Raw genomic sequence first — 20,845 nt, forward strand, 5'->3', positions numbered from 1 at the left:
TAACATTATTTGCTGAAGCATGAAATAAACAAAAAATGGCAATTTTTCTGTTCTATATATTTTAATTATTTAACTATTTATTTTGCCACAATTGTCTTTGTAAATTGAACTGTTCAATTGCTAGGGTCCATAGATTGTTCCACCTTTTGGTTGCCTGGATCAGTGACCTAGACAACCAGAAAGCATTTAAAATGACAGGCTGGAAAAAAAGCAGAGCTGAAAGGAATATGATTCATAACCCACATGACATAAAAAAATAAAGATCAAACCCAATATGATATAAAACCTAAAATATAAAACCAAGATTCGGGCAAATGCCAAACCGAATCCAAATCCTAATAAGCATATGGAAATTAGGGTGGGAAGGGGAAAACATTTTTTTTTACTTCCTTGTTTTGTGTCAAAAAGTCACGTGATTTCCCTCCCCTACCCCTAATTTGCATAAGCAATCCTGCTGAAATCCTGGATTCAGTGCATCCCTAATTCTCACAATGGTCAGGTATTTTGGACTTGCCACGTTATTATAAATTTATTAAATGAAAAGTTTTCTTTTCTTCAACAAGTAAAAAGAAAATAAGACCAATTTTCAAAATGTATGTACTGTCAGTCCTAACTAAGTGAAAAAATAGAATATTATCTTTGAGGGAGAAAGACCATAGTTGCTTTTCTCTTTGTTTAGCATGATCTCTTCCAAAGACACCATTAGACGGGGGTTGGGAAAGCAGGCATTGAGGAGACAACTACCTCCCCATAATACAAAAAAACACTAGAATGCAGTTCATCCCCTGGGGGATATATATTGGAGTGCTGGGGTTAAGTTGTGTAGTATGTAAATCAATAAAAAGGGATGAGCTGCATTCTAGTGTGTTTTCTGTATTATGGGGAGGTGGCTCTCTCCTCAATGCTTGCTCTCCCAACAATTTTTTTTGGGTGGGCTCTTTTGTCTCTATGTTGCTTCCTTGGACATTTTTAATAATAAGTGGCCACTTCCAGTAATTACACCAACACTCACTAATAAAGACATATATATGACCTATATGTAACCACCATATTTAAATTGATCTAAGCGTAAGTATGTTAAGGTATGTTAATGAGCCAGTGGGCTCATCCCAGACCCGATCCCTGACAGGAACTTTTGGTGCTCCACCCTCACCACCCAATTGTGGCCGGTATGCAAAGCCCACTGTGCATGGGGATGGCTGCCATATTTTAATTGATGTAAGCATAAGTATGTTAACAAAGTTTTGCTAGGAAGAAAGTACGCCAGCAAAAATTTGCTTAGAAATGTACACACTGGCAAATTTTCACTGGCGAAATTCGTCTGCTGAGACTAAACTTCTAATTTTGATAAATACACGTATTCGTTGCGAATAAACATCTGACAAAGTTGCGCGAAGTGGGACAGAGCCTTCCGAGGCGAACAATCGCCCTTTTCGTAAATTTGCCCCATAGACTCTATTTTAAGATAATTCTAATTTTAAAAATTATTTACTTTTTCTCTGTAACAATAAACAGTACCTTGATCCAAACTAAGCTGCATGAATCCATATTAGTGTCAAAACAGTATTGGGTTTATTTAAGGTTTAGATGATTTTCAGAAGACTTGGATAACACTGAAAGTATATAAAAGATTACAACATGCACATCTTTTTATATGGCAACATATGAACTACCACATTCATTTTGACTAAATTCTCAACTCTGTTTATTCATTGCTTTGCATTATTTTTTGAAAAAAAATGTCTTTTTTTTGTACCTTGTTTTTATTTGGAGACAATTCATCCGAGCCATGTTTTTTAAACTCACTTCTTCCACTGACCTAATAACCTTTCCTGTCAAGTGGCAAAGTTAATAGGATCACTGAGCAAGTGGTTGAAAACGGCAGCGATGCATCACAGTCTAAGGAAAAGAGTAATAACCGTGTGACTGGAATTGAAAATCTACTGTGATTTCCTTTAAACGTATTCTTGGATTTTCTATTATTAGAATATGGACAAAGTCATTACAGAAGGCAACTAGAACAAAATAAAAATTACATCAGGGCAATAAAGCAAAATAGATGGCCATATTGATTGCTAGAGGACAGGCAATTAATCAGTGATAGCAAGTCTTTTCATTAAAACCAAGAATGCCGGAACAGGCTGAAGTTCTGCTTAGAAACCTAAGAAACAGTTTTATTCTAGGCACTGAAATAGTTAACTATCCACATCTGAACAACTGGTATTATAATTTTATGGCCAGACAGACAGACCGAAGGAAACAGGCAAGAACTCATAATGGTCTCCAGAAATTGTTATCCAAATACATGGAATACACTTCAAGGACTGATTGGTGACCAGATGGAAGAGTATGGGCTCTGAGCTGCCAGACATCTCCCATCATTAAATAATCATTATCATCTATTCAAATCAATATAATAATCAATTAAAAATCGTTAAATAAACCCAATAGGTTGGTTTTGCTTCCAATAAGGTTTAATTATAAATCTTAGTTGGGATCAAGTACAAGGTACTGTTTTATTACTACAGAGAAAAGGTACATTTTTAAAAATTTTAATTATTTGGATAAAATTAAGTCTATGGGACATGGCATTCCCATTATTTGGAGCTTTCTGGATAATGAGTTTCTAAACAACGGATCCCATACCTGTAAAAATATACATGAGGATCATCTAACATACAATCAATACTGCAACAATAAAGCCATTCCTTCAATATTAAATCATTTCGACAATAAAGACAATAATATTTTTAACATAATATTTTTAACTTAATATAGTTACTTTACTCTAATTAAACATGACTGCTGTTTGATATATTGGAGCTTTCCTCTACTTGTTGAGGCAACAGGCTGTTACAGAGAAATGTTGTTAAATCTTATTATAAATCAATAGCGTTAAAAAAAAAAAAAAAGAAATACTATGAGAGGTGGTATAGCACTGAAAATAAAAGATGATGGCTCTCGGGACATAAAATCTGAAAGAAAGACATCAAAGCTTGTTAGAAATAAGCACTGTAACATAGCTACAACTGCTATTCTGTACTCAAGTGTGTTTTCATTAATATATCTTTTTACCTATTGCGCACCAATAAAATTGTCTTGCCGTGGCAGACCACTGAACTGAGGTGGTTTAGAACTAGACAGGAATGGTATGGAGCAAAAACTAAAGCCTCCATGACTAATCCCAAAGCTTCCTTGACGTATCCCTGGTCATGGTTCTGCCGGATATAAACTACACTAGAAAAATGAAAGTATATTAAGATAATGAAAATATAATATACTATTGTGCTGCACTGGTACAGCTGGTGGGTTTGCTTCAGAAGCTCAACTATAGTTTATATAAACAAGCAGCTGTGTAGCCATGGGGGCAGCCATTCAAAGCTGAAAAAGGAGAAAAGGCACAGGTTACATAGTAGGTAACAATAAGCTCTGTAATATACAATGACATTCTTCAGAAGTTATCTGTTATCTACTGTGTGTCATATGCTTGAATTGCTGCCTCCGTGGCTACACAGTAGCTTGTTTATACTTTTGGTGCCCCTCTCCCACCTGGCCACAAGGAGGTAAAAGGTATGCAATGCGCAATGTGCATGGGGATGGCTGTCGGCAGTAGAAAAGTTCACTGGACACACCAGTCTGACACTGTACAGGGCTGTTTTAATAAATTAACCAACGGCTAGGGGCATAACTACAGAGGAAGCAGACCCTGAGGTTGCAGGGGGGCCCAGAAAGGCTGAAATTAATGATCAACTCTCATATATTTTAGTAGAAAAGTTCAACTTACCAATGTTTTGGGGCCTCAAATTGAATTTGTTGTGGGGCCCAATGACATCTAGTTAAGCCACTGTCAAAGGTGCATTTACTTCTTTAGTATCAATGAAGTTCATAAGAGAAAGTCTCACGCTTCATATATATTTTGCCTGTTATGAATCAGTCATGCCATGTGGCATATTAATAGAATGATGTAATATATGTTGGTGGAACATGCTTTCTTAAATCAGAGAACAATAAAGAAGTTATGGTGCAGTGAAGGATTATTTGGCCAACAGCTAGTCATTTGAGTCTTTACAATATACCATTACTATTTACAATATACTATTTATCAAAAGAGTCTCTGATAGACCATATCATTTTCTTATACTACAACTATAGAGCACTAATTTTGCTTGCAGCACAATACATTAATAGAACAAAAATGGTTCAATGCAATAATATAATAAAAGAATATAAAATATAGTTGCAATCAAGTTGAAGTGCTGAGTTTTATAAGAAACAAGAGGAAGGAGGATGCAGCCCCTTAAAGATCATTGGTGGTATGTGTTGACGTAAATGGATCAAGAATTTGCAAAATAAATTAAAAAACCCCATTACATTATATTTCATAACAAGGGTTACTAGACAATTCATAAAGTTTTAATTGTGCAAGATTGCTTTTTAAGACCAGATGAAGGCGACATACATTATATATGGTACAAAATAACTGCTTTTATAATATAATTATTAACATTATTATTAACATATATTTATACAGCGACAACATATTTCATAGCGCTGATGTGTACTAGTGCAAACAACACAAAGTGCAATCCTTTTTCTCTTAATTGTTAAATCATGATGACCTTATATTGAACATGCACAACAACAAAAAATTGCTCTTATTGAAATATGCAAGCACATGCAGGTCCCTTCTCTGGAGTCGACTGGAGAGATAGAATTAAGCAACCTGAGCGACCCTTCCCAATCCATTTTGCCAACGAAATTCAAACCACCCAATCTTAACCCCACAACAAGGGGAAGGGTTGGGAGACCCTTTTAATCCTGTGGTGCCATGCTTCCCTGCATTGCATTATGCTACTTGACTATAATATATTCTTTCTTAATTTATAGGCTTTCATATAAAGAGTTGGATAAGATTGGTTCTCTAAGATAAGAGATACCTGTAACCCTAAATAAGGGTGTTTTGTGGTTGTACCATACATTGTGAGATATCCACCATCTAATGACTGTCTCTTTTAAATTTTTATTGAAAGCAATCATTTATTTCAGACAGTGGATCAACTGTTAGAATTTCATTATGATTGGTTTGCTTATCACTAAAATACTTATGTATGATGCCATTATTTTTGTTCAAGGGGATGCATAGCTTATGTAAAACTTATTGCGTTTCACCCCTTCTTATGTAAAGAAAGCATCCCAAACTGCTTAAGAATTATCTGATGAGAATCATCCCTACTACAACTTCATCAGTCATATCGTTGTCATCTAACATCACATGCTAGGTGTTAAAAAGATAATGGGATTCACTTATTATCTATTTGTAAATTTTACCTAGTGATAACAGTATAACATTAATATGACTTTGGGTTTTAACAATTTGTTATAGAACAATTTAGGATGATAATATTTGTCCACATTAGTTTCCCCTCACATTTGATTTGTATCAAGGAGCAAAGATTCCTGTGTAATAGTTTTTAGCACTTCTGCTGCACAATATCCCTTAGAGCAGAATAGTTCTGTTCTGTTCCTGAAAAATAGATTGAAATGCTAGAAATCCTACAGGATTCCCCAGGTCAAACCACAATTAGTCTCTCCATAGCTTAGTAATTCTGGTTGATAATCAGTGTAAACAGAGAAAGCTTCCCACTGGAGCATCAACTTCCATCAATTGGACCACTCAACCCACGACTCTTGCTACATGAATCAATCTACAGTATATTGTTTCTGGATTACAGCTCCCATCATGTTTTAATATAAGGCTGAGGAATGATGGCATTTATAGTGCGGCAGAATTTCTGTGGAGTTACCCTGTTGCTAAAGGTTTATGTTCTGTTTAAAGGAGAAAGAAGGGTACATTTAACTCTCTTTCTTATAAATCTTCAACAGCAAATTACAGTTGCTTATTTTCACAAGGCCCCTATTTTACAAAAGTAACACTGGCCCGGGGGGGACTTTTTATCCTTGCTCAAGTGATATTGATACACAATTGCTCATATTCAACATTCTAATTAGGGATGCACCAAATCTCAAAGCATTCGTGAAAGATTCCGAACCAAATCTGAATCCTAATTTGCAGGAAGGGTGAAAGAGAACCAAGCATATACATTCTTTTATAATCATGTGATTTTAAGGATTCAGATTTGGTTGGGCCAGGCACCTTGGTTTGGTTGAACCCTGCATGAACAACCCCAAATCTTGGCCGAATACCAAACCGAATCCTGAATTTGGTACGTCCCTAATTCCAGTTCACTTACAGGATTACTACTACACTTTTACTAGGAACCAGTGAGCATCAAACAGAGGCACGTTTGCTATCCAAATTCAGATGCATAAACAAAATCCTGGTTATACCAGGTCATCTGGGACTCTTAACTGGAAAACAAAAGAAAACACAACTCGAGTGGCTCACTGTACTGTTTTTAGACCCAAGGATTGATTTACTTTTCAATTTCTGGAAACCTATTGATAGCAGATCACTACCTTCTAATCATCCCCCAGGTGAGAATATCAATGGAAATTAACAATCTCAATACATGAGTAAGAGAAAAACCAGGGTAAATGTGATCTCCTTTTAAACTCCTCTCCAGTTACCTGCTCATGGTATCCATATCACAAGCGATAATGGAAGCAGAAGAATTGCAGAGGATTATAACCATGTTGGCATATCTGAATTCCTTAGTCTGAGACCTATGCTCTTACTGTATATTTTACTATATCAAACACCAAAAAGTAGAAAGGAAAAGCGATTTTGACCTTGTCATCAAGAACCACAAGTAATTACAAAATAGAAGAAAGGCAACCTTTCTGATGCTGAATACTGGCATAAATGTGCCTTTTGAATCTCTGCACAGATCCCTACATCTTTGGGGTTTATTTAGGTCCTGGCTTAGTATGTCTATCTTCAAAAAATCATAGTATGAAGCGGCTTCCTAATGATAAAGGCACTAAAACCCAGCACTTCTGTCAAGGTAGCACTCCTGCTGAGAAAATTATACCAAGGTAAAGAAAGTCTCCACTTGTGTGAAGGAGCATGAATATAAAGAGCTTCATAATTGAATCTTCTTACCAGGGAGAAGAACTAGCATCTTTATAGCCTTTCAAATTGAAAGACGGGTCATTTAAATTCTGTTAGTTCTCCATCTTACACTTTTTTAGGAATCCATAAGTACTCCTTCTAAAAAAGAATTGCTGAACAATGTAGTTGGCTGTATTTGGCTTTACACATTATTTTGCACAGCCTCCAACTATCTTTTGTTGAAATATACCAACTTTAAAAAGGACAGTTTGAAGTTAAAATACATTTTCTAGCCTTTCCTCAAAGTTATGTTAAATGCAATTTTGAAAATGTGAAAGAGATTTTACAAATGACAAATCACTTGCTAGCTCAATCTAAGGCCAACTCAAATTGATTCTCTAATCTCGCCACAGGATAAATCTGAATACACAGCTCAGAAACTGCTAGACTAACAATATATAAAAGTACAAGTACTTCAAAAAAAATGGGTCCTAAAACATGATCAAACCCCTAAAAATGATCATAGTTATCCTAATGTTAGCTTTGTGCTATTCAGAAAAGCAATTTGTGGATCTTTAACATTCATATTCAAGGCAAAAATCACTGCAGTGAAGATTTGTAAAAGGATTTTACATATACCTGTAGCTTCATTGGATACTGTTCATATTAGTTAAATACTAAAATGAATAAAAAAATATAGTAGAATATTTCTTACAGTGAACCATGGGAGGGTAAACCCATGGCCTTTATAGGGAGGATTCAAAGTGAAGGATTTCTTCCAAACCTGGCATTTCTTTGACTAGTATAAGTATGCCAATCTTTATAATGATAGTGTCTCGAATCTTAGGATAAGACAGCTGACAGGATGCCCACTGACAGCAACATCACTCAACCTTAAAGGGGAACTCTGGGTTCCAAACCAAAATTTAATAAAGAGGCCCACATAACACAGAACCCCCTAACATACCCATAACCGTTATTGGTTTCTTCAAAAAGTATGAATAAATGCCATTTTCTATGCTAAAATCCAACTAACAGTTCTTTTCTTTCTGCAACAACTCCACAGCTTACAGACAGCATGCAGGAACTACATATCCCACAATGCATTGCACTAGGATGTTCCCTTTCTTATTGAAATCATGTGTGCAGGGAATTGTGGGTTTGGAAGATGCAGACTAAGGACAGATGGCTGTTGATACGAAGTAACAGTAGTCAGCCAACTCAGCAAAGTAGTCAGAGAGATCAGAAGGAGAGCAGGGGCTAGGCTTAGGGAACTGTTCCAAACAGTTACAAATGATGAAAAGTCTGCATATTTTTTAATTTATGTAGATTGAAAAGTTGCTTGAAATTGTGTTTACTTTTCAAAAAGCTTAAGTTATGTTTTCGTGGAGTTCCCCTTTAATTTGATTATTATATTAAAAAAAACTTTAATACCATACATATATATAAATTATCACTTTATACCAACAATAAATACTCATTAAAGATGAAAATGACAATAACTAGCCCATTAATAAAATTAATTGGAAAAAAATCAATTAATTAATAAGAGTTAAAATCCCCATAAATATCCCTAAATGAATAAAAGGTATACTTTTCCTTTAAGGGCTATACTACATAGGAGATTTTTTGGGTCAGATTTTTAAAGACATAGTTCAGTGTAAAAATAAAAACTGGATAAATAGATAGGCTGTGCAAAAAAAAAAAATGTTTCTAATATAGTTAATAACTTGCTTTCCACTGGTTACCAGGCAGTAGAAAACATTTAAAAAAGCCAGCATGATTCAGGAAAAACATTCTTTGGACAGATGAAACCAAGATCAACCTCTACCAGAATGATGGAAAGAATAAAGTATGGAGAAGGCATGGAACAGCTCATGATCCAAAGCATACCACATCATCTATAAAACATGGTGGAGGCAGTGTGATGGCTTGGGTGTGCATGGCTGCCAGGGGCACTGGGACACTAGTGTTTATCCATGATGTGACACAGGACAGAAGCAGCCAAATGAATTCTGATGTGTTCAGAGACATACCGTCTGCTCAAATCCAGCTAAATGCAGTCAAATTGATTGGGAGGAGTTTCATAATACAAATGGACAATGACCCAAAACATAAAGCCAAAGCAACCCAGGAGTTTATTAAAGCAAAGAAGTGGAATATTCTTGAATGTCAGTCACCTAATCTGAACCCAATTGAGCATGCATTTCACTTGTTGGACAGAAAGGCCCATAAACAAACAGTAACTGAAAGTCGATGCAGTAAAGGCCATTAAAAACCCAGAATCTAGTGATGTTCATGAGTTCAAGACTTCAGCCTGTCTTTGCCAGCAAAGAGTTTTCAACCAAGTATTAGAAATGAACATTTTATTTTCAGTTTTTTAATTTGTCTAATTACTTTTGAGCCCCTGAAATGAAGTGATTGTGATAAAAAAAAAGGCTGTCGTTCCTCACATTTTTATGCAATCTTTTTGTTCAACCCACTGAATTAAAGCTGAACGTATGCAGTTTAACTGCATCTGAGTTGTTTCATTTAAAATTCCTTGTGGTAATGTACTGAACTAAAATTAGAAAAAAGTTCTCTGTCCAAATATTTTTGGACCTAACTGTATATCGGGGTCAACCCTGTACTCCCAATACTTCTTCAAGGGATGTAGCATATTCCTTTTGTGCATAACAACTTGTTCTGTAAGAATACAGTATCTAGTAGAGTTGAGTCTAAAGCAACTGGTTTTTCTGAGTTTTCTTGAAAAGATTCACCACTCATCCGAGTGGATTCTTGCCTTCACTATATTGATTCACATCTTCTTTTATTTTCAAGATTGATTTGTGTGTTTGGAACGAAGGGGGAATGAAATAAAAGTTGGAAGGAAAATTATTCTCATTGTTAAAATGTATTTAAGCAAAAAATGTTTCCTTTGCACCGACTTCATATAGCTTTTGCATACCCAAAAGCTATTTAGAAATCTTATTTACCAATGGAAGTTATTCTAAATCAACTGGACTTTCTGAAATAACAAAAAGTTTATTGGATTTCTTTGATGAAAGAAAAAAATAATTCAAGTGTACATACATTAAAGGGTTTCACTGCTAATAGAAGTATTTGTAACGGTAAATTACGGTAATTACTATTGAAGCAGTGTTTCTGTTCTCTGGGACTGACTGCTAAGACAATGTAACAGGAGTTGGTTGTCCTCTAGATCTTTCAGTCAGCTGTAATCAGCTGACTTGCAACACTATTTCAGGAGGCAGAGCCAGGCATACAGAAGGGAAATCTCTTTAAAGAGAACTAAAGCCTAACTAAAGAAGTAGTTGGAAATGTTGTACCAGCCCAAGGCAACAACAGCCCTATAGCAGTAAAGATCTGTGTCTCCAAAAGATGCCACAGTAGCTCCCCGTCTTCTTTTCTGCTGATTCGCTGCACATACTCTGTGCTGTTGTCAAGTACTGAGCTTAGGGACCCACTCACAATATACAGTACACATAGAATATAAATGTCCCAAAATAAGGTGGATTAGTAATTAATACAGATAATTACTACATGTCAGCACAGAAACCAGTGCAATTAGCATCAGAATTTAATAATCAGCCCTGTAGAATCAGCTTATATTACAGGCCAACCTCATTTTCTGCTTGATAATTAGTGACGACCCCTAAGCTTAGCTTCTCAACAGCTGCTCAGAGCTCACTGAGCATGTGAGTGTTGCAGACACTTTCCACGATGGTGACCCCTGTGACAAGTTTGATCATTGCTGCTATTGAGAAGCTGAAACTTTAGGCTGATGCAATGAGTTCAGTATATAAAATATGGCATTTTTAGCCATATTCCTTTATTCAGGGTTTAGTTCTCCTTGGATTCGGTTAGGCAACACATTAGTATTATTCTGTATTCAAATCCTGCTAGAAGTGCAAAGTAAAATCCCAAACTGAATTGTGAAAACATATCCAGAAATAAAAAAAACTGCAAAGCCTGCTAAAATTTCTCATAAGGGACATCCAGTGAAGTAACAAGTGTTGGCCTGCCCCCCCTGCCAGAAAAAAAACTTTGGAGGGGCTTGGCACACAGCAATACCTACCCACCCTCCTTCTCCCTGCCCAATCCCTGCCTACTCCCAACCCCCACCGGCCCACTCTCGCCAGGCCTATTCTATGTTCTCCCATCTGGAGTCCCAGCACAAAGGAAGGTGAGCAACTGGGGAGGAAGTGTTTCTTTAGAACTATAGAAGAAGCAGACCCCACAGTCCAGGCCCCCTGCAGCCGCAGTGTCTACTTCCTCTATAGTCAGTGTGAACACCTATGTCACCCATGAAAGTCAGGGCACTATTTTTTCCTGAACTATACCTCGTTTAAGGATTCCTGCTCCAGACAAGTGCATGAAAGCAATTTGATAATATAAGATCATATATGAAGGTTTAAATCAAGTGATATTTCTGGAAAAAATGTGTCATTTTACTTTCAATATTTCTATTTAGACCTTCCACGCAGTGGACACAGTTATTGCTACCACCTGTGCAGTTTTGGATTGGACACTTCAATTCGGCCATGGGTTGCAGAGGCAACACTATCAATCCAGGATTTAGAGTTCTGAACAAACTCTGATAAAACTTCAGTGTGACCCTGGAATAAAGACAAAGGGTAAATAATATATAATATGAAGACAATCCCTGTCTGCCATGTAATAGCCCCTCCCATAGATATTATCATTCCACCCCTAAACATCCTTACTGTACTTTATGAAATTTTCACACCAATGAATCATCGCTGATGAAAGTATACTAATATTCTTTTGCTGAGACGTAATTGTGCATTTCGATGAATATGCATATTAGTCATGAAATAACATCTGGCGTAGTTGTGCAAAGTATGGTGGATATTTCCGAATCAAAAAATTTGCAGGTTAGTAAATATGCCCCAATGTCTGGACCCTCAAACAACAGACTAGTATCTTATCAAATTCAGCTTTAATGTATTAACTGTTTATTACCCTGGATGAATAAAACTCTAGAAATAACTGACTGAAGTCTCCTTGAAAGCCTACTTTTGTTCCTTTGCATCGCAACAACAACAGAAAAAAAAACGTACAAATCATCTAACTCTAGGCTTTCTTTTCCAGCTTGAAGGGCCTAATACATGTTAAGTCTGGGAGGTGATCATATCGAAACTTTGGGTGAATCACAGCTGACAGTGTTCTTATTTCTAGGCCAGAAATTCAGGCTTTGAACAAAAAGCAATTGCTATGTCTTTTGAACCTGTGCTTCAGCAGAGAGAAGCAGCAGGATTCCCGTGCTGTATAATAACTGTCAGAAACAATTTCTGCTCTGTAAGTGAGGTGAAGCAAAATGTCAAAATATTTGAATACATTTCATTGAGGATATCTTCTTTTAAATTAGTGAAGGAAAGAAAAAGGAAATCATATCCTTTTGCATAATAAATATGCATAGAACAGTGAAGCTGAGTGAATTCTAATAAAGCGGCGTCCTAGCTTGTTAACGTGTTAGAGGTCCGTAGCTATAAAATGACATAATTATCGGTTAAGGAAAAGGCAACTTTTTGTTTTTGCATAAACTATGGAATGTGTGACTGAATGAGCCTGTTAATTAATATGATATTACTTTGTCTTGCCAAATGGCATCATATAACCCCTATGCGGTATTAACACATACAGAAGAAACCTGAGTTAGATAAGAAATGGTTTCTGTGATCAGTGAAACAGAGAATTGCTATTCTTATGCTGTAAATAACTATTCTTACTAAGCACTTTTTCATTGGATTACAAATATTAATTAGAGACTTATAAAAGCAAACATTGCAGACTATTCTTTTGCAAAAACACAGCAGTAACTAGTATTTGTTAAAAGTTTAGTCTTTGGGCCTGGTTTGCCAAGTAGCACCTCAAAATACAATCCCATATAATGTGAATTATGTACAGGTATGGGATCCATTATCTAGAAATCTGTTATGCCGAAAGCTCTGGATTTCAGGAAGGCCCTCTCCATAGACTGCATTTTATCCGAATAATCCAAATGTTTAAAAATGATTTCCTTTTTCTCTGCAATAATAAAAACCGTAGCTTGTACGTGATCCAAACTAAGATATAGTTAATCCTTATTGAAGCAAAGCCAGCCTATTGGGTTTATTTAATGTTTACATGATTTTCTAGTAGATTTAAGATACGAAGATCTAAATTATGGAAAGATCCCGAACATTCTAGATAGCAAGTCTCATACCTGCAGTAGTGTACTACTAGAGTATTCCATACTGAATGTCACAATAAGCAAGCACCCTGCACGCATGGTTTCAACATCTAACAGAGAACGAGACTCCTGAAAATTTTGTGCAAACTCTGGACACAGACAAATTACTTACTTTTCTATTGTGACAGATTTCTGCAAACAATATTCATTGGAGCTGTTGGGAGACGCTGTAGTAAAAACAATGTTGTGGTTACTACGCTGAGTACAAGATGGAATTGATATAACAGAACCCTGCAATTAATAATACTGGTGGTAATTCAAAATCCCTTAGCCGGTTGATCTAACATGCAAATTATCTCTTTTTTAAATATGGGTACTTAGTATTCCAATGATATATACTATAAAAGAATGCTATGATGTCATAAATAGTCAGTAATTGATTAAAGATGCACAGTTAACTCTCATTATATATTAATAAAGGTATGGAACCTGTTAAGCAGAATACTCGGGACCTGGGTTTTTCCAGATAAGATACGTGATGGGCGAATTTGGGCCATTTCACTTCATCTGGAAAATTCGTATATTTCCTGCGAAATTCGCAAAACGGCGAAAAATTCACAAAACGTCGCCAGCATCTTGAATTTTCGTGACGGTTTCGCGAATTTATTTGTGGCGGCAAATCGCGGGAATTTGCCACAAATTCGCGCCTGGAGAATAAATTCGCCCATCACTAGATAAGATATCTTTCCATAAATGGATCTTACTTCTACTAAAAAAACATTTAAACATTAAATAAACCTAATAGGATTATTTGCCCCCAATAAGGATTAATTGTATCTTAATTGGGATCAAGAACAATGTACTCTTTTATTATTACAGAAAAAAATGGAAGCAAATATTTAAAAATGTAATTATTTGATTAAAATGGAGTGTACGGCAAATGGCCTTCCCATAATTTGGTGCTTTCTTGAGAACGAGTGTCCGGATAATGGATTCCTTAGCTGTCTGTTATAATATTTTATTTATAAAATACCAACATATTCCACTGTGCTTTTTAGACATTATGCATCGTTCACATCAGTCTCTGCCCCAGTGGAGCTTACAAAGTTAGACTATACAAACTCCTGGCAGATAGCACTTACAATTGCACTAAAACCATAGGTAACCATTTAGTGAATGTCTTTAAATACCTGTTTTTTAAATTGATCTTTAATATTTAATGGAGGCATATAAGCTGTAGCTACACTTATTGGTGCACTCTTTATGCTTGCCACTGGGAGAAGGACTGGTGCTTGACATGTTAAAACATACGCTATGGTTGAAAATATTTGTTTATTGGTTGCTAATGTTAATTGCATTGGTGCATTTTTAGCGCCTACTTTAGCAAGCCAGACCCACTGGGTCATATTTTAAAAAACAAATGCTACATTGAACCTATGCAGCTACCCATGTTAACCAATTAGATCATTGCTTCAATTATCTGTAGTACATTGATCAAATCAAATTTGCTGATCTTTTTATGATTTTGATTTTCAGAATGTAGTTCTATTACACTGGTTAAATAAATGTAATTTATTTTACCTTTAGCTCTCGGTTTTACAACAGACTGCAGCCGATGCATTTTTACTCAGAAATCTGATGTTAAAAAGGCTGAGAAGAGCTAAACGTATAACTACTGAGTAGTAAAATGTGCTGACATGTTGAATCATCACTCAAAATTGTGTAGCTAATGAAATTCAGATTTAAAGAAGGAAATAAGCTCTTGAACAATTTTAAAAGTAATTCAGAAGCACAGTGAAGTGAAGGGTTCAGGTTAGACATTATCCTAGTGTCCATGTACTTTTCAATGTTTATATGGATGCTGTCATCACATAACTACTATCCCTTTTATTATACCTGTGAATAAAAATGTATTAACATACATGTATTAGCTGTGTTGTTTTCTGTCAAATAAGAGGTTTGGATTTGCACCATTAAGTAGGTCATTTGTAACTGTCACTTGCTTGAAAGCAGGCCCGTATTTACAAACCTTCCCCATGGCCAGCGTGGCTCCCCCCCGCCCCGCTGTCCCCTCCCCTTCCAGGCGCTGTCCCCTCCCCACTGCCAGGCGCTGTCCCACTCCCTTCCTCTTCTACCTGCCAGGTGACGTCCTCTGTGTGTGTGTGTGTGTGTGTGTGTGTGTGTGTGTGTGCGTGCGCTCTCTGGCGCACACGCAAGTCTTGGTTAGGCACAGCACTGGAGACTGACGTGCATCTCCAGTGCTAATATTTAATTTTGATGCGGTTAGGTGTCATGCCACCCCTCAAAATTCTGCCGCCCTAGGCCCGGGCCTTTGTGACCTTGCCACAAATCTGGGCCTGCTTGAAAGCAAACTTATGATTGCCATAGGTTACTAGGCCTCATGCAAATGCTGTGCTCTTTATTAAGGGGCCTATTTATCATGATGTGTAAAACATTGGAGAAATACATCACCGGTGACGTTGATCAAAGCAACCAATCAGCAGTTAGATTTCAACAGTCACATACAAGTTAGAAAACAAATGCAAAGATCTGATTGGTTGCTATGGGCAATATAACCAGTGATGTTTTTCTCCAATGTTTTACACAGCTTGATAAATAGGCCCCCATGTGTACCTCTATAAGTTCAATGTTAAACTTAGCTAAGTCCCCTTATCTTACCCTCCCAGTGTTCATTGTTCCATCAGCCACCGGCATTCCAAGCAGTGAAATGTGTCCTTAGATACATAAATAGTATCAAGGAAAAAGATGTAATTATACAATGGCACAAAAGAGATTTTAGGCATCCCCCCCAAATGTTTTATAGCTCTGCGGGTGGGTGACAAAACAACCATAATTATTTCTTTTTTATTTAGATAGCAGTCACTTTGACCCAAAGGTGCACTTGCTGGTCAGCCATCCCATTATTCAGCAATTCTGAAACATACCTTGGGGCACATTTACCTAGGGTCGAATATCGAGGGTCGGATATTCGACCGTCGAAGTAAAATCCCTTTTTAATCCATCGATCGAAGGATATTCCTTCGATCGGGAAATTGTTAGGAAGCCTATGGGGACCTTGCCCATAGGCTAACATTGGCCTCGGTAGGTTTTAGGTGGCGAACTAGGGGGTCGAAGAAATTTTTAAAGAGACAGAACTTCGACTATCGAATGGTTGAATAGTCGAACGATTTTTAATTTGAATCGTTCGATTCGAAGTCGAAGGTCGTAGTCGAAGGTCGAAGTAGCCCATTCGATGGTCGAAGTAGCCATGTTCGACCATTTGAAATTCAAAATATTTTTCCTCTATTCCTTCACTCGAACTAAGTAAATGGGCCCCCTTGTGCCATTGCTATAATACTTGCATCTAAACTTCCATATACTTCCATATATTCTGTGGAACAAGACCTATAAATGGATAGATTCAATATGGCAATACTGCAGTTAAGCTCAGGAGACATGACAAAAAAATAGCACTGAGATGTAATGTATTTAGACTTAACACATACATGAATTGCTGAACCTCAATGTACCTGTATTACAGATATTGTATGCCGCTGCAGCCCTAACAAACTGCAGAAAACTGTAAGTAACTGTAAGTGGTATGTACTTAAAATATATTGTTTTAGAAAAATGATGAAACTCATCAGTTTTATGTAAAACCAGATATGACTGTGTTTGTGTGCATTTGTTTCTAACATTTTAATTACTGGTTAATAAATAGTTGTTACTTTGTTTTCCACTTTAATTTTTTGCAAGGTGTGCTATAAGTTAGAGTTTAACATGAGTGAGAGGGCTTCAGAACGGACATAGGAATTTATAGAAAGCTAGAGCCATGTTTGCATCTGGTCATTGTTCAGTGCTTTCCTTTTTTTATTATTTAAACTGTTACCAGTCTTAGATATTTAAAAAATTCTGTTCCCCTTCAGAGATGGATGGCTTTTTTCTTCATTTTTCCTGGCAATATAACAGATCATGAGGTCCACAGACAGTGTAAATGACATGACAGTTTTATTCATTTCACCTACATCCTTAAGGCTGACAAAAGGAAGCATATTCTGCAAATCAAGTTGGTTAAGTTCCACTTCAAACTGCGGTCTTGACTGACTGCAAGTGGAGCTGTCAGCCTGTACAGGCATCACTGTCTCAGCTTGTGTCATCTGTCACTGTCTGTTCCAGCTCACTGTACCACACAGAAGGGATGCACTGTTGCTTTCCAATTGATAACACGCTGCCAGAAGCATGTTACTTTCTCATCTGTCTTCTTGTAGCTGTCAGAACTGGAATCCATTAATTAGTTTGTTCGAATTGTGGTTGTTCTTGAGACATGAAAAAAATTAAAAAGGAAAAAAAAAAAAGGTCGGATCATCAAAAGCTCCAGAACTTAATTAAAAGGAGAAGGGGGCATAAGTGTTATGTTTTTGCCATAAGACATTAGCAAAGTGCTCTTACTGTTGCTGCAGTGTTTAAAGAGTGCAGTCAGATGTACAAATATATGTAGTAGTTGATGTAAGCTCTTGGGTCATGAATAAGGGGGGTATTTACTCATCTTGACTTTTCTCACTTTAATATATACAATAAATTCAGCCATCCTCCCAAACCCGACAAACAAAATTGTGTGTCAATTCAAATTGTGTGACTTTTCGTGCGACACATATCTACCGTATGTTGTGGTTCTCTGGTTCTAAGATACATACATTACACTTTTCCATCTCACATTATTTCATCATATGGTTTATGCAATCCTGTATACACTGCTTTAAGAAGTAGTGTCTACTCACCTCCACTTCAGCCTTGCATGCATCTCCATTCACTATGTATTGTTGTGACACACGGAATAATAAAAATCTTTTAAATGCTTCGCTACTCTCGCTTCATTTGCTCTGCAGCTGCTGCCATTGCATCTTTAGGATAACCTATTTCACCAAGAAATTAATCTTTTTGATTTAGCCCTCTGTGGCATTTCTGTCTATAATTATTTATAATTTAATTATTCATTCAAGAATTGTTTTGTAATCCAAAGTTTGTCAGAAATACTATCAAATATTTGACAATATCATGGAGATAATGCTGTTTACATGTCTGTTATTGTAGAATTGTCTTTCCACAAAGACATTTGTGGAAACATTGCTGCTTATGCAGATTCATAGCATCATCAGCACCCTGTCTTTGGGTTTTGTTCTTTCTGGTAAGTGTAACTTAAAAACATTGTAATATACAATAAGTCACAGGAAAATGTTCTGAGGTTGCTCAGTTCAAGGGTAACTGATCAGAGCAGGGTAAGTCTGATGGTGTTAATAGGAAGAGATGGCTGGGTCAAAGCTTCTGTAAGGGTGGAATTAAATGTCCAAAAAAAAGTCACACTACTCATTTTTCATCCATATCAGGACAGAGATTTAAGTAAATAGTAGTGCTGTCAGAAGAAATGCAAGAGGTCAGGCCAAGCATCTGAGGTGCAAAATCAAAATATATCTCAAAGGTTTGGAACCTGTAGTTAGGCCAAGTGAAAATACATCTTAGAAAAGCATAGGTTGACAGATTGTCAGTATGAAATAAAGCAGGAGTAGCCTACAGTAACAAGGTTTGAGTGACGAAATGGACATGGTATACAGTATATGTAATTAAGCCAATGATTAAGCAAGCCACTAGTAATTGACAGTTAAAGTAACAGCAGTCACATTGTTAAGGCAGAGAGAGACAAAAGGGGTAATATACTTTAAAACAGCTGATATTGTACAATCCAGCATATTAAAAGTAGGTATCAGGGTTTACTCATACAATGATTTCAGCACACAAAGCTAAAGGCCCTGGTGCAACATTTGGAGATTAATATGAATGATACTAGCAGCAGTGTTTACAACATATTGGAGTTGTAAAAGGCCATATGTTGGAATGCCTGCAAGGAGTAAGTTGCAGTACTCAAGGCGGGAAGTAATAACAGACTGAATAATGTTTCAGTTTTATCTTAGCTGAGGACCTCTCGTATTTGTCTATATTTATTTTGTGGTCACAGCCTCATTGCACCCCCGCCTAATGGTTTTAAAAATTAGTGGTGAGCACAACTTTCCCTTGTTTGTTACACAAATAAACAGGACAAGATTTGGCAAGTGTTTGGATGTGTCCTGTACACTTGCAGTATACCTGGTTGATTGAAAGGTGAAGTTATTGACTGTGAGTGAAACCTGAGGGACAGGGAAAGATGTTGTAGGCAATATAATGAATTTAGTTTTTTAGAGGTCCAGTTTCAGGTGGTGCTGTTAACTCCAGGAGGCAAGACTGTAGCTTGGGAAAGAAAAGAATGAAAAAGGTCAGGAATAGACAGGTAGAGATTGGTGTCATCAGCATAAAAGTCCAAATGACTGAATACAATTTCCTAGAGTAGTAGTGAGAGCAGCAGAAGTCCTAAGACAGTGCTTTAAGGAACAACAGATTTAAGGAATGAGGTGGAGGTAAAGTTAGAGAAAGCAACTTTAAAGGGGTTGTTCACCTTTCAGATAACTTTTAGTATGATGTAGAGAGTGATATTCTGAGATAATTTGCAATTGGTTTTCATTTTTTATTATTGTAGGTTTTTGAGTTATTTAGCTTTTTATTCAACAGCTCGTCAATTTGTATTTTAGGCAATCTGGTAACTAGGGCCCAAATTACCCTAGCAACCATGCATTGATTTTAATAAGAGACTGGAATATGAATAAGAGAGAGTCTAAATAGAAGGATCAATAATAAAAAGTAGCAATAACAATACATTTGTAGCCTTACAGAGCATTTGTTTTTTTTAGAAGGGGACGGCGACGCCCCTTTGAAAGCTGCAAAGAATCAGAAGAAAAAGACAAATAACTATAAAACTATGAAAAATAAATAATAAAAACCAATTAAAAAGTTGCTTAGAATTGGTCATTCTATAACATAATAAAAGTTAATTTAAAGGTGAACCACCCCTTTAATGATAGAACATTATAAACCAAGATAGATGCCAGCTTAGTACAAAATGTCTAGGAGTGGGTGGTCAGTTGTGCCAATAGCTGCAGAGCGATCTACAAGTTTAAGCATGGAATAGTGGCCTATAGACTTTGCCAGAAGATCATTGTTTACATTGGTTAGTGCAGATTCTATTGAGTATAATAGGTGGAAGCCAGATTGCAGGGGATCGAAAGAAGGAGTTGTAATTGAAATGCTGGACCAGGCTATTGTAACAAGCCTTTCCAACAATATAGATGCAAATGGAAGTAGAGAAACTGGATGATAGTTGGTTTGAGAGCTGGGATCAAGAATAGGGTTTTTGAGGATGGCAGTGATTAGTGCTTTTTTATATGAAGATGGAAAAGTACAGGGCGGAGTGTATTTGAAAAAAGATGAAGGAGGTGAGAACATATGGGGTTAAAACGCAGGTTGTGGGATTGCACACAAGAAGTTTGCTAACTTCTTTAATTGTTGCAGGGGAGTGTAAGGTAGATGTAACATTACTGCAAGTTCATTTGAAATTGTCAATGAATGGTATGCTCACTGTATTGAGATTGATTTTGTCTTCAAATACGTTTTTCTACATCTTCTGAGGTACAGAGTTAAGCTAATTTGCCAAGCTTTGGGTTTAATTGAGATAAGTTTAGAGCTAGCTGGAGAAGCAGAGTTGTCATTGGGAATAC

The sequence above is a fragment of the Xenopus laevis genome, chromosome 5L (genome assembly GCF_017654675.1).
Source record: "Xenopus laevis strain J_2021 chromosome 5L, Xenopus_laevis_v10.1, whole genome shotgun sequence".
Lineage (NCBI taxonomy): Eukaryota > Metazoa > Chordata > Amphibia > Anura > Pipidae > Xenopus > Xenopus laevis.